Source organism: Lacerta agilis, chromosome 2 (genome assembly GCF_009819535.1).
Source record: "Lacerta agilis isolate rLacAgi1 chromosome 2, rLacAgi1.pri, whole genome shotgun sequence".
Taxonomy (NCBI): Eukaryota; Metazoa; Chordata; class Lepidosauria; order Squamata; family Lacertidae; genus Lacerta; species Lacerta agilis.
Genome location: NC_046313.1, coordinates 28,974,501 through 28,989,456, shown reverse-complemented (window position 1 = coordinate 28,989,456; position 14,956 = coordinate 28,974,501). Strand labels below are relative to the sequence as shown.

At 41.5% G+C, this 14,956-nt stretch overlaps 1 protein-coding gene across 2 annotated transcripts in view; it reads left to right on the top strand.

Annotated features, from left to right (window-relative positions):
• Nucleotides 1–10,636: 10,636 nt before the first annotated feature.
• CCDC57 (coiled-coil domain containing 57) overlaps nucleotides 10,637–14,956 on the top strand; it is a 51,153-nt gene continuing 46,833 nt past the window's right edge. Inside the window, exon 1 of one of the 2 annotated variants that reach the window (XM_033139127.1) lies at nucleotides 10,637–10,738. The gene's annotated coding sequence lies outside the window, so the exon portion shown is untranslated. Of the gene's footprint in view, nucleotides 10,739–14,294; nucleotides 14,314–14,956 lie in introns of those variants that run through there. The other variant, XM_033139126.1, reaches the window with a different exon arrangement.

Below are 14,956 nucleotides of genomic sequence, written 5' to 3'. Positions count from 1 at the left end.
GGAGATACGGTATTTCTCTTTACATTTGGCTTCCCTTCAGCTTCTTATTTGTCTGAAATTAACTAAAAATGAATTATCCCTATTCCATTGCACTTGCAAAAGCTTAAGGAGTGCAGAATTCACCAGCCTTTAACCAACAACAGTAGGCTAACTAATCAATAAAACCATATATCAAACCAAACCAAGCATACTGATTGAAAGGGAAATTTGGAAGATTTTAGGACAGGCATTTACATTTTGGCAGCTCTGGCATCGCTGAGTGTATCTGCAGACCATCAAGTGCAGTCTCATTTGAAAGACTTGACATACTTTTTCGCAGCAAGAGACAGGGACATGCAGGAGACATTCAAGAGGTTTCTTCCACTGACTGACTAGTATAATGAGGCATGGAATATTGCCCTGGTGGAAAAATGGATGAATCAAGTGTCTGTCGCCAGAGGACCAAACTGAGACAGGCTAATTTTTCGAAACTATGTACAGCTTTATTAGATTCATTAATGTTAGCGTCTCAGAACAAAGAGCACCACAGATGGAAAGATATGGAGGAACTTAATTTGCCTGATCTTTAGTGTCTTCAGGGTGCGTGTGAACAAGTGCAAGCATGCCCCAGTCTCTATGCAAGGTCAGATACCCGCTTGTACAGTACAGTTCTCTTACTTGCCATTCACATACATATTTGAATGATTTTTAGCTCATTTGTATGTTAATCAGAGTGTTTTGTAGTTACATATATATTTGCTGTTCATGGCTTGCTTTCCTTCTTCGCCCTTATAGCATACATGCATTTAACACATGCATATGCCACCCTGAATTTCACACCTTGAAATAAATTCCAGGCCAGGGCTCTCTGTCCATTCATCTCTCTACTAGGGTCCAGTACCATAGGTTCCTTTGCCAGCTTCCAGCACTGTGTCCCTTTGCCCTCTTGTGTCACCCAAGGCTATTTTGGATGGCAGTGCTTGGTTTCCTCTTCTGTCACTGCTTATCTCTTAATAGGGCACTTGTGCATAGCAATCCAGGATGCCTTTCTCCTCCCTCAGAGCTTTGCTGACATTTCTCTTGGCCAATCCAGCTAGTTCACATTCTCCCTCCGCTGCTTCTGGCACCCAGTGAACTCCCCTACTTTTAGACCTCACTTTAAAAATTGTGCACCAAAAACCCAAGGGCATCATCACATTTCAGTCAAAATCCCCCTAAACAGACCCCCCCCCCGGGGCTACGTCCACAATCTGCTTTTTAAAAATGTCAATTCCATCAGAATTCAATACCGCAGTACCATACATTAAATGGTGAAAAGTGTGTCCTGCTTCTGTAGCTCTGTTGAGATATCTGTTCTTAAACATTTCGAGCTTGAATAGGACAAAGAAAATTTTTTGGCTCCTTTGTTCCAAGAAACCTACTGAATAGCTTCCCAGCCCTGTGTGGGTGAAGGGTGTCAGAAGTGGTGCTGAGTGGGCTGCTCTAAGGCCTGATAAGAACTTCCCTGGATCTTATGACACTTCTTTCTGAACTGTGACACACACACACACAAGCTTTAGCTCATAGAATTGTAGAGTTGGAGGGGAACCTGAGGATCATCTTGTCCAACCCTTTGCAATGCAGGAATATGCACTTTTTCATTACTGTGTAATTATGTGCTCATTAATTATACTTCTCTATAATTCTCTTTTATTGAGATGGGTACAAATGGGGATAGGGAGACCATTTCAGCCTAAGGCCACTCTCTCCTATGTCCAGATTTCTGGGTTCTACACATCACTGGTGGGTGGGGCTAGAGGGAAAGTGGGTGGAGCGGCACACATGCTGTGCACCCAGGGGTGGGGCTAGGTGCCCTTGAGGGGCGCTGCCTGCGGTGAGCATCCCAGGGGGGTGGGGGGCGATGTCAACCCCCCTCAGGGATGACACCCAGGGCAGGCCGCACCCCCTTCCTCCGCCAGTGGGGGGAGCAACAGATACAACTCTGACATTTTTTTTTTTTTACATAGTACATCACATACAATTTCCAGCTTTGTTAATGTAACAACAGTCTGGTTTCTCTTTTTCTGTTTTCCACCCTTGCAGGAACTTCTGTGTTCTTAAGGCTGGACACAGATCTGGGTAACAACTGGATTTAATATAAGGGATCAACCATTTGTACATTTCTTCATCCTCCCAGCAGTCCTGGGCTCACCCTGAAACCTGCATAGCAGCACCTAATGTTATGGTCCGTTCCCTCCATCTTCTTGACTAAATCCAGATTCCATGGCTTCCAGATCTAAGAGCCTTTTTTCTCTCACTGCCCCTCCCCTTGCTTTCTGTACTATCTCCCCTGATGGAGAGTTTTGAAGAACTCAAAAGCTTGCACAGTATTATGTGCCATTTTGGTTGTCTTAATAAAGGCACTGCTCTAATGTAGGCTTTGTAGTTTTTCTTATGGGCCAACATGGCTACTTTTGCTTTCTAACAAAGTTCCCCACCCCTGGTGTAGATTCATCTGATATTAGAATCCTAAAATCATAGAATTTTAGAATTGGAAAGGACCCCAAGGGTCATCTAGTCAACCCCCTATTGATTAAAAAATATATATGCCACCCTCCTGCCCCAACCAGTTCCTTCTACCAGTCATATTACTTGCATGGAGAGGTGGTTCTGCAACACAGCTCCTACTCAATAGTGTCCATAACATTCATCCCTGCTCTAACAAAATTTCACCTTCTCTCTCCCCACCCCCAATAGAACTACACACAGCAAAGCCATTTTGTGACCTTTTAAATGTTATTTTCTAGGTGAGTGCTCCCCCAATTAACATTACAAGTCTGGCGCAGCTGCCGTTTACTGAGGTTTCTCTGTAATTTCCGCTAGCAACTGTGGGTTCTTCTTTTCCTGTTCCGGAACGCATAGCTGTCTACAATTTCTTTTAAATGATGTGTAAGTCTGCTGCAGCAATACCAACAAAGAGTCTTAAATATGTACACATTTGTTACGGCATAATAAGCTTTCATGAAGCAGAGTGCAGTTCATTAGATGCAGGGAGTGTTGTCATTAACTAACAAGTATATTTACATATCAGGATGGGGAGGGAGGGAGAGAGAAATGTAAACCATTGACCCTCCAGATGTTGCCAGACTCTAACTCTCATCAGTCCCAGCCAGCATACCCAATGGTCAAGGGATTATGGGAGCTATCGTCCAGCAACATATGTCGAGCCTGGGGATTCTCCATCCTTCCTCTACACCAGGCATGTCCAAAATCTGTTTTGGGGGTCTAATCCGCCAGTCGGTTCAATCCGGCCCCTGTGGCAGTTTATTTCCTGGGGTAAAACCCTAAAAAAAGCTGAACAACTGCAATCGGGAAAAAAATGTCAACAACACATGTTCACTTCATCAAATCTGGCCCTCTTTGAAAAAATATTGGGCACCCCTGCTCTACACTAAGAGATAAGAGCAACCAAGAGAAATAAAATAGCAATGAACGTGATTGATTCCTCTGCCTACACTTGCTACAGTTCTACACAGGGTGAAAGGAAAACCACTAGCTACTAATATACATTTCCTTCAACTGAAGAAAAGTTTTATGGTGTATGATTTTAAAGTTATGTGTTGCTTAAAGAAAAGTGAAGGGAATAGAATTGTACTGTTAGACTGAAATCCTGTACATATTGACAGACTTACCTGGGAATAAGGTCCATTTAGCCTAATTAGTCTTAGTTCTGAGTAGACATGCTCAGGATCGCCCATCAAGATAAAAACAACTGGGAATTGCAAGACAACAAGGCTTGAGCTCCTGGAAGAGGAAAGGAATGCAGTGTTATTAATTAACAAACGTTCTGCAGCAATAAGTATTACTGTATTTACCTGCTATCTAAATAGCCTTCCATTAGTGAAGATATCTAATCCTTAATGAGATGAGAAATGGAGAGATAATCACCACCCGCCTCATTCCCTTATCAGGCAACCTCATTTTGGCTCAAACCCATGGAACTGACTTCAATTCCCAGACTCTACACAGTTCAGCAGACCAAGAGGTCCCAAGGGAGGCATGTCAGAGTCACCTCAGCCCTGGGCTAATTAGTGAGACTGGCTTGCAGTTCCTAAGTGGGTTGCAGTTATTGATCAAGCAGAACAGCATTAAGAGGGTGGTCTAGGGCGGGAAGGAGAAAGCCTTCATCCTAATTTAATTATGCTCCTTAGCCTGTACCATTTTTACCAGTTGTGACATGTTTTAATGCCCAATAACCAGCCGGCTACCAGATCTGTCTATCTGGTTATCTGGCTCAGCTGCTGTAGTATAGAAAGTCACATTTTAAAATCCTTGTTAGTTCTGGTTAAGATTTGTTCTGTTTCAAAGCTATCCCCCATTCCTTTCCATTCTACATCATGACTGTTTGAATTTATAGTGCAATATTATCTTCTAAAAGGTTGTGCCCATGCTATGTTATTGACGGAAACAGAAAGATTACATGCACTCAGGAAGGCAGATATGGTAGTGCAGTGAGAGCACCAGAGATGCAGTGCATGACAAGATATTTGTGTTGACTCACTGTTTGAAAGTGACCTACTTAATCTGGTTCTGGCGGGTTGAGTTCAGTCAACTGGACACATGCAAATCGGTTAGAAAGAACTACAGGAAGTCTTCTTCAGTTCTAATATGGCTTGACTGTAACTCTTGTTTATTTCTCTCTTCACGGATTCTCAAACATATTCCTGATAAATGCCTAAATGCATCTCTCTATACCTTTGCAATAAATACCCATTTACAGTATGATAGAGGCTGGCCTAGATTTACATTGGCTTCATTTTAGCACTGGTATTTAGGGACCAGGGAAAAGAGAAATGATTGCATTGAAATAATTGTCTATAATAAATATAGAGACTGTATGCTATTAAATACAATTTGGATTCACTTATGTTCTCATTGATAGTTAATGTCATTAGAACATTATTATTAATTATTATGTTGATGATTACCTTTAACATATATTTTAAGGTGGTTTGCAAACATACCATAAAACCGCTCAAAACCGCTATGACTGTTTTAGCAAACTCTTCAGCATAGCCTACCTTTTGGGTGGTTTACCTTTTGTGGTCTTTTCAGATTTGCGTACAGTCGTACCTCATGTTGCGGCGCGGGTTATGAATGCTCCAAACCTGGAAGCACTGGAATGGGTTACTTCCGGGTTTGGCTGTTTGCACATGTGCAGACATGCAAAATGACGTCACACGCGTGCGCAGAAGCGATGAATCGTGCAGCAAGCATGCGCAGATTCAGCCTTTTCATGTTGTGAACGGGACTCCGGAACGGATCCCGTTCGTAACCAGAGGTACCACTGTACTATACACAAGTATTCCATGCTAGGCTTCTCCTCTTTAGGAGAATGCTGGGCAGGCCAGGTCATCCTCTTATATACCTGCTGGGATTGACAAGGCATCTGACCCTCACCTGAATCTCATAGCTCTCCTGTACCTGCCTCTGATTAGTTATCATTTAACTCTTGGGGAAAATAATTAGCATCACACATCATGTGCATGGAAGTTCTCTTTTGGCCTGTATTTTGGAGCTTTATTATTTAGGAAGACTTTGGAAGAACTGGTTGGCAAGTCTTATCGGTTGCTGACGTATGAGCAGATTTTATTTGCTGCTATTCTCTGCTTCTGGTGCAGGGTTTACATCAGCGTAATAGAGTTGGCCAGGATGCCAGAAGGGATACAATTTATGAGCTTTCTCCATTATCTGCACAGCAAGGGGTGTTGAGTCAACAGTGCTGAGTCATTTGTCTTAGCCAACATTCTTGCATATTTTAATGTACCCATCTAATTCGATTTTCCTTTCTTACATCCTTTGAATTATTTTAATACTGCCAGCGTTTTTAACTGTGTACAATTATTTTCAATATACTCAACAAAGATTTTCCACTCCTCTTTAAATACCTGTTATTGTTCTTTTATTCCATTTGTTAGAACTGCTAACTCTGCATATTCTACCATCTTAAGTTGCCAATCCTCCTTACTAGGAACCTCTCTCGTCTTCCATTTTTTGGCTAACAAAATCTGAGCCACTGTTGTTGCATACATAAACAAAATTTTCTGACTCCTGGGAACCTCTACTTATAAAATTCCTAGCAGAAATGCCTCTGGGTTTTGGGGGGGAAAGTTCTTTTCAACATTTCCCCCCATCTCATTATATATCATTTCCCAGTATTCTTTAATTTTTTTGCATGTCCACCACATATGAAAAAGGTTCTTTCTACTTTACATTTCCAACACAAATCGATTCCACATTATACATCTTAGACAATATACTCAGTGTTAGGTACCATCTATGAATCATTTTCATATAGTTCTCTTTCAGCATGTAGCATGCAGTAAATTTAAAATACCGGTAATTCTTCCAAAGATTCTCCCAGAGTTTTAATTCTATATTCTATGTTCTGAACCCTAAATCCATTACCCAGTGGGTTGTTGATGCTTTAACCAGCTCATATTTTGTTTCCCATTCCAATAATAATTTGTATATTTTGGACAATCCTTTTTTCTTATTCAGCAATAACTCTGTTTCAAATTGTGAGCTTTGGTCCAAAATGCCATTTTTCTTATCTAGTTTGAAAATATAATATAGTTGATGGTACTGTAACCAATCAGTAACTTGGTTCCCTTACTTCTTCCATTGGTTTTAATCTGGGTTCACTCCCTGAAAAATCTAACAAATCCCTATAAGTCGCCCACCGTCTATTCATATTTATTCTCTTAATTGTAATTGCTTCTGTTGGCACCATGGGGTGTTTTCCTTTCCAACAAGCTTTTATGTTTCTCCCAGACTCTATACAGATTTCTCCTAGTAACATGGTTCATGAAGCTCTTATATATTTTAGCTTTCCCATACCAAAGACATGCATGCCCGCCAAACTTCATATCATGGCCTTACAGATCTAAAATGTATGCAGTTTGAATTCAGCTGATTTAACAAATTGATCACCACATTTTGCATTAGCTGTAGTTTCCAAACATGTTTTAAATTGTATTAATTTATTTATTTCAGGTAACAATAACAGGTAACAGAACAGGCATTTCATATTACAACGCACTTTCCATAACTTGGGGCAGCCTTAGAAGAATGATTTTTTTGTTTATAGTCGTCTTAGTCGTATTCAACTCTCCGTGACCCCATGAACCAGAGCATGCCTTGGAAACTCTCACTTTCTTCTCAAAGCTTCTCCTTTTTATGTTTTCTTGGCAAAATACTGGAGTGGTTTGCCAGTTCCTTCTCCAGGTGGATCACATTTCGTCTAAACTCTAGGCTATGGTCTGTCTGTCTTGGGTGGCCCTGCACGGCATAGCTCATAGCTTCTTGGAGTTATTCAAGCCTCTTCACCATGACAAGGCAGTGATCCACAACGGGGAGAAGAATGATACAAAGAATGGTAAAAATATGAATGGTAGCCCAGTACAGCTTGCAGTTCCAAGATCTACTTCACACTGGGATCTGTAACATATTGGTAAATATTATTTCTGTATATTTTTGCATGATATCTTGTTCACACCATGCTCACTAACAACAGAAAGTGAGGCTGTGTACACATGACCATTTACTCTGGCTTCACTGCATTCCTCCTACCGCTGGTGTTTTAAATCATGTACCCAGTTGTTAGCCACAATCCATATATAGTTTCTTTAGAAATACTGCTGCTTGATATGTTTCCCTCAAACTAGCTTCTTTTTTTTAATATCTCTCTTTATTATTTAAAAATACAAATACACATATACACAAACACAAACACACAAAATAAACATATACATTAACATACTACTATCCTTTTCTTTTCTTTTTTACAGACAAATTCTCGTACCTCCAATTATCCTCATTGCATTTAATACTATTATATTTGTATCACGTACAGTTATAGATTTCATTTACAAATCATATTTTTTCCATCCTTAAATCTCTATTTATTGCTTTAAAGGTTCAGTCTACATCTGCCATTAGGATTCCACTTATACCACTATTCCTTAAGTATTCTTTAAATATCCTCCACTCTTTCCATACTTCTTGGGTCATCTGTTTCCTAACTTTACCCGTTGTTTTAGCTAGTTGCAGATATTCTATCATTAAGTTTTGCCAGTCCATTATAGTTGGTGCGACTGTATTTTTCCAATTCCTGGCCACTAGCATTCTTGCTGCTGTTATACCGTACATACAAACTAGCTTCTAACTGATCTGAAAACATAATCCACATTCACTTTGCAGTCAAGCAGCAGCGCATACTTTTCAGATAGCCCTTGTGCATGTGCAGATGACAGCTTCATGAATAGGAGTTGTAGGCTCAGGGAAACCAAACAGGTAACAGTGCATTGGATAAAGACATTCCTGCCTTCTCTCCGGTATGTACAACAATGTGCAAATGTGAATTAAAATGCAGATCACTGTGTTTTAAGATGCTAATGTAGCCCAAGTGTTTTGGTTTTTTTAGTTGTTCTGGAATTTTGTAACTGTGAGAGACAAGACCAAGCATCTCACTTCTATTACCCAACAACGGTTCAATGTGTTCATAATGTTTTAAAATGTATATTTTTCTGTAGCAGCTAAGCAAACAACATATCTGTGGGCATATGGGAAATGTTAAATCAACCAGAGTTTATTGCCGATTCCAAAATTAGTCCACAGTTTCTCCTGTCGCTTGGTTATGAGAGAGGGAGAGAGAGACTGATGTATAGTAGCCTACAGTATAGCTGATTTGTAGCTCTGAGAGAGCTTTTGAAAAAATGCCCTTGAAAAAATTATTACAGCAATGTAATAACCCCCAAAAGCCAGTAAAATAAGATATGCTAGTGGTATTGTGATTTAATGCTGCAGTAAGGGCCCCATATTCACTACACATTTAAAGCAGTATCATACCACTTTAAACAATAATGGCTTTCCCCAAAGAATCCAAATTAATAAGTTTTTCACTGGCTGCTACCATTCAGGTAGGTAGCCATCTTGGTTGAAATAAATAAAAAATTGTCCAGCAGTTGCACCTTAGAGACCACACAAAAGCTTATACCCAGAACATATTTAGTTGGTCTCTAAGGTGCGGGTGGCGCTGTGGTCTAAACCATGGAGCCTAGGGCTTGCCGTTGCTCGGTCCCAGCTCCTGCCAACCTAGCAGTTTGAAAGCACGTCAAAGTGCAAGTAGATAATTAGGTACCGCTCTGGCGGGAGGGTGAACAGCATTTCCGTGCACTGCTCTGGTTTTGCCAGAAGCGGCTTAGTCATGCTGGCTTAGTCATGACCTGGAAAAACTTTCTGTGGACAAACGGCAGCTCCCTCGGCCAGTAAAGCAAGATGAGCGCCGCAACCCCAGAGTCATTCGCGGCGGGACTTAACTGTCAAGGGTCTTTTACCTTTAAGGTGCTACTGGACAATTTTTTAAAAATTTTCACTGCTACCGTGATGGTTATGCTCTGTCTCCACCATCACAAGGAGGGATGAATACCGGTTGCTGTAAACTGCAAGAAGATAGAGAACTGTTGTGTTCAGGTCCTGCTTGTGCGTTTCCCACAGGCCACTGTGAGAACAGGATGCTGGACTAGATGGGTCATTAGCCTGATCCAGCAGGCTCTTTTTAGGTTTTATTGTGATTTTATATTTGTTAGTTGCCTTCCAAATCTGTATGATTTAGGGCAGGGCAGGATACAACTACTGTACTTCGCAAAACAAATAAATACGTGTTCCTGATAACATTGTTTTTTTTCCTGTTCTCCCTGCCAAAGCCCCCCCTAACTCTCTGCCCTTGTATTAAAATAATGAACGAGAACATATTTTTCCCCCAGCACGTCAAACTCTGCACACTGTTTAAACATATTAACAGTTATTACAGGAAACTAGTCACGCTATTCCAGTCAGGGAAGTCACTGGGGCTGACGAAACGATGAGTGTTTAAATCCACCTTCCTGTGTTGCTCCAAGCTTCACGTAGACAAGAGAAAGGGGGGGGGGGCGGAGCATGAGAATCGTAGGGCAGAGTATGTCTGCTTTACCCAAAACAAATTGTAGTGTGTGTGTGTGTGGTTTTTTTTTTTTTTTTTTAGAGAAGGCAGAAATGTATATATAGATCAATGAAAGCAGGACAGCAGTACTGTGTGGGGAGGAAGTGTATAGGTAATGTTAAAGCGCCTGTAGGGGACATAGACGAGGGTCCCGACCTGCATCAAGCCCTCAAACCCGCTATTTGCTTTTTGAAAGCCATTCACGCAATTGCTAATTGCCTGAGCAGCGCCTTTTCGAGCCTGGTACTCGGCAGAAGAGGAAATGCAGGCAGTGGTGGCCAAACGAGACCCTTCAGCTGTTTTGGGACTACAATTCCCATAATCCCTGACCACTGGTCCTGTTAGCTAGGGGTGATGGAAGTTGTAGTCCAAAAACAGCTGGAAAGCCAAGTTTGGCCATGCCTGAAACAACTACGAGAGGCAGCACCGCCAACATGGCTTGGGGTGGGGGTGGGGAATCAACACTGGTGGAAGCTGGAAACGGTAGGATAGGAAGCGTGGGCTCTGGGCTGTGTGTCTTGAGGGACTACATGCAGCGGGAACTGGCTGGGGAAATTATTCTTGCTTCCGCGGAGAACTCAACAAGCTACGACCGGGGAGGAGCGAAGGGCGGTCCCAACGGTCCGAAGCGCTGGGTGCCGGAAGGAAGCATTTTTACGTCGCACCAGCCGCTGTGGTTTCTAAGGAAACGGGGTCGTCGCTGTTGCCGAGAGTGAGCCGTTTCTTGGAACCTGCTGGGTTCGTGCAAGGAAAGGGGTTGTAGTAGGGGAAGGGTGGGCTGGGTGCTTTCATCGCCAGTCTAGTGAGGCATAAGATACAGGCTTGCAGAAGGGGGGGATTTTAGGCGGTTTGCGTGGTTTGCTAAAACCCACCACCTTAGGAAGCACAGACATAGGGGAAGGGGGCAGTGCCGGATTTACGTATAAACTAAACAAGCTATAGCTTAGGGCGCCACTCTCTTGGTGGCCCCCAAAAAAATTAAAGGAAAAAAAACACTGGATTTGCATTTCCAAAAAAGAAGATAACCAATATACTTCTTCTTAATTGTATTTCAGTTCAACAATTACTTTGATAAATTACATATTTTGTTATGTGCAAATGGTTTTAGATATCTATCAGGTCCATAAATTGCCATATAGCATATATTCAACACAAAAACAGCGACAATTTGTTGTTGACAAAGGACAGCTGGACATATAAAGGGCCCCATTACCTTCAGTAGCTTAGGGCCTCATCAAACCTAAATTCGGCCCTGGAAGGGGGGTATGAATGACAAAATGAGGCAAAGTCATGTGTGGGACATGGGTAGCATGAAGTGGGGGCACAGTTATACTGTATACAGCATAACCTGTATACAGCATAACCTGGCCATGCTCTTGTTAATGGCACAACTCTACACCAGCCCCAGACCTGATCAAAGACATTTCATTAACAACAACAACAACAACAACAACAACAACAACAACAACAACAAGGTCACCCATCATTGGCAACCGTGCCTTCTTGACAAAGCATAGGGTATAGTAGAAACTAGCATACAATCTATTGTATAAGCCCCCACAGAAGGAGGCCATAACACAGAATGTAGGGTGTATGGCATGGTCTCACATGATGCACATTTGTGTCTGGACTTGAAATCTTTAATGGGTATTCTCTGCCTCAGGGCTCCAGACACAAGCATGCAACCCTTGCGTTCCATTCTGGCAACTGGAGGTAGCAGGGCATTCTTTGTTCATGGGGAAATTTGAAATAGGAAGGGTCTGGAGCATGCTTGTGCCTGTCTTGCAAATTGCACCATAGGCTTCCCTTGCATGTTGCTTTAGCATGTTTGTGCGCCTTTCATTGAGGGTGTGGTTGTGGTGGTGGGGAGAGAAACTTTTGCCAAACCAGCAGTCTCATGAGAGCATTAGTTGCTGCTTTGACAAGCAGTGCTATAGGGCTCCAGTGCCTATGTGTGTGGCCACTACCTAGTTCTATCCATTTCTAGTGTGATGGGGGTTTGGTGAAGTGACTGCTGCCATTGCTCAAACTTGGCCCGCGTGGGGCGGGTTCCTCTTTTTGACATGTGGCCATTGTCACTGGCGTGCTCCCTGGTTTGGTGGGCTGTGGTGGTGTTTCCAGGGACACGCAATGTACCTGCTTTTTTGTACTTTCTGGTTTTGTTTTTCACCTTCTCCTTCCATAATAAACACACACTGGATACACAACTGTTCCCACCAGCACAGTGGTGGTGCTTCTGTTCCCTCCCCAGCATAATATGAGTATAGGATTGCTCTGCCCATTTCTTCCATTAAGACAAATGGGATTAATTTTGTATGGTCCTTGTGATCAGGACTGGTTGGAATATTTTAGCCTAATCAGTGCTACGTAGGCCAATTTGCCCTTTTTCAGCTTTATAACAATGCCAACTTCTTAAGATAGTAATAGATTAATGCTCTTAGAACTATTTCCTTCTTTATATATTGTTACATGTTTAGCATATAAAAAGGATGCGATAGTAAATTTACTCTCAACACAAAGCTCTTTAAGAAAAAAAGAGCCTCAGCTAGCAAAGTATGATTTCTATTCCAGGAGGGGAGGGAGCAAAAGATGGTGTCTGTGTTGCCTTAATTTTTAGAATTCCCCCCAATGGAAATAAACTATTTATAATTATCTTGGGGGAGCTGCTTTGTTCTGTGCGTTACCCCCCCCCCCACTTCTTTTGAAGGAGACCTCTTGGGTCTGGAAAGTCTTTCCCACACCTTGGGGTCCTCTCTCTTTTTTATTTTTTTTTCTCTGGAGGTGGGACTGGTGATGCTTTTGGAGGCTCTTTCCTTTCCACGTTTCTTATTTCCATTGTCGCAATCTCAAATAAAATGTCGATTTCCCCCCTTCTATTTCCCAAAGTTCTTCCTTTGTTACAATAGGATCTTTTATTGGTCTTGGAAGTATTTTGTCGTCTGGCAGGTGCTGCAGGAGTTGGTGGAGGACAGTCAGGTTTTGGAGGGGCTTGGGTCTCCAGAATGGCATTTTCTGGCTTTCTTTCCTGTCACAACATGTTCTGGGTTCAAATTCATCAAAAATGGGGGAGTGAGGGGAATAGCAGGCTCAGAAGGGGGAAAGGAAAAGGGTTGCCAGCTGTCCTTTAAAAAACAGGTTGGTTCCCCTGTTCCTCCATTCGTGATGCTCTTTGTCACCTTTTGGAAGTCATAATGACACTTGAAGATTTTTGCCCTGACCCTGACTTGCCTGCCTCGTGCGGTCTAGCAGTTAGGCTCCTGGGAAGTTGTGTTGCCTCAATTTTGATCTCTAAGTGCCTTTAGAAAGATGTTGCCTAAAGACTGACTTGCTAAATTTAACCAATGAGGCATGTGTCAGAAGCTTTTTTTTAAAAAGCACTTATGAAAGCATTCTGATACCACTTTCATTTGGTTAATATCAAATTCTATTTTGCTTTACAGGGGGGAGTCAATACATTTTAAATATGTGAGAATAAAACCCACGTAAATCAATCAGACTTAAGGCATGACTAATTTTCCCATTTACTTCAGTGGGAGCTAAGCTTAGTTAACTGACAGGGCAATACTATGTTTGTCTACTCAGAAGTTCCAATAAGTTCAGTGGGACTTACTCCCAAGTGAGTGTGACTAGGCTTGCAGCCTAAAAATTAGCCTTTAAAAATATTAGAAATATCTAGGTGATAGCATTTATACTTCCAGCACATTTAGGAATAGAGTAAACATAATACATTAAAAAAAACTTTAAGTAGTGTCTAATAAACAATTCCTCAGCTAGGTTTCTTTTTAGTAACAAGATAGAATGCAAGTGAAAGTTTCCCTATCATTTTATTTCCATGCTGATGAAAGCTTCACTTGCTACATTTTTTTTTTTTTGCTTGTCATACATCTGTTAACACCAGATACCTGTTAACCTTTAAGAAATAAAGCTGGTGACTTTATATGTTACTACTTTACTAGAATACAATTTATTTATTTATTTAATTTCTATACCGCTTTATAATTTTAAGAAAAATCTCAAAGCCGTTTACGCATATTCAATCAATAAAACATAAATAAAACAATCTGAATAAAGTCAAATATAGAGCATACAGTCAAAGCAACATAACAGAAAACTAAAATATTATCTTAAAGATTTCAAAATAAAACATTACAAAGGAGGTCAACTACAGAATACATATTTAACATAGTAGGGCTGGGTGAGTCTGGGCCCCGCCCCTTAGGCCAGGTGGAAAGGGCCTTGCAGGGAGTAGCCTTCACACCTCACAGCTGGGCGATGTTCCTCCGGCCTCATGAGGAGCCTCTTCAGTAGAGCTGGTGAGTCTGGGCCCGACACCCTAGGCCAGCAATAAAATAATAAACCAACAATAAAAAGTCTGTCCCACCTGTTGACATATTTTCTTTTACATATACTATTTACTTCAGTTCAGTGAACTGCATCCTGTCCTCCACTGGTGGGAAAGTGAAATAGTACAAATATAGCATTAAGCGGGCAGTGGTGGGATATGTATTTTAAAAATATGCCTGCTGTGCCCTCATTGGAGATGTTTTATTAGACTGTCTGATCTGAAAACCTTGTTTTGCATTTGAAAGATTAAAGAGCTACCACTGGATTGTAAAGAAACATTTGTCTGATTCATTTGTTGCTGTTCTGCATTGGCATTTACAGATGGAATAATCTGTCATAAATTACACAGAAAAATACCATGCTATGAATAAAATGAGATGTGATAGCAACAGACTCAACTTGAGCTCTGGCTAATCTGTATAAAGATGTGGGTTATGATTGAAAGCAGGAAGCAGGAGCTGAACCCTCTCTCCATGCAGACCATTATACTCTGAAGCCACTATCACCCAGCTATTTGCTACCAGGTGGGGATTACCATACTGGGTAAAAGTATTAGGGCAGGATAAAAATCTTTGTATAAGTAAATAAACAAAAAGAATAGATGGGGGGGAT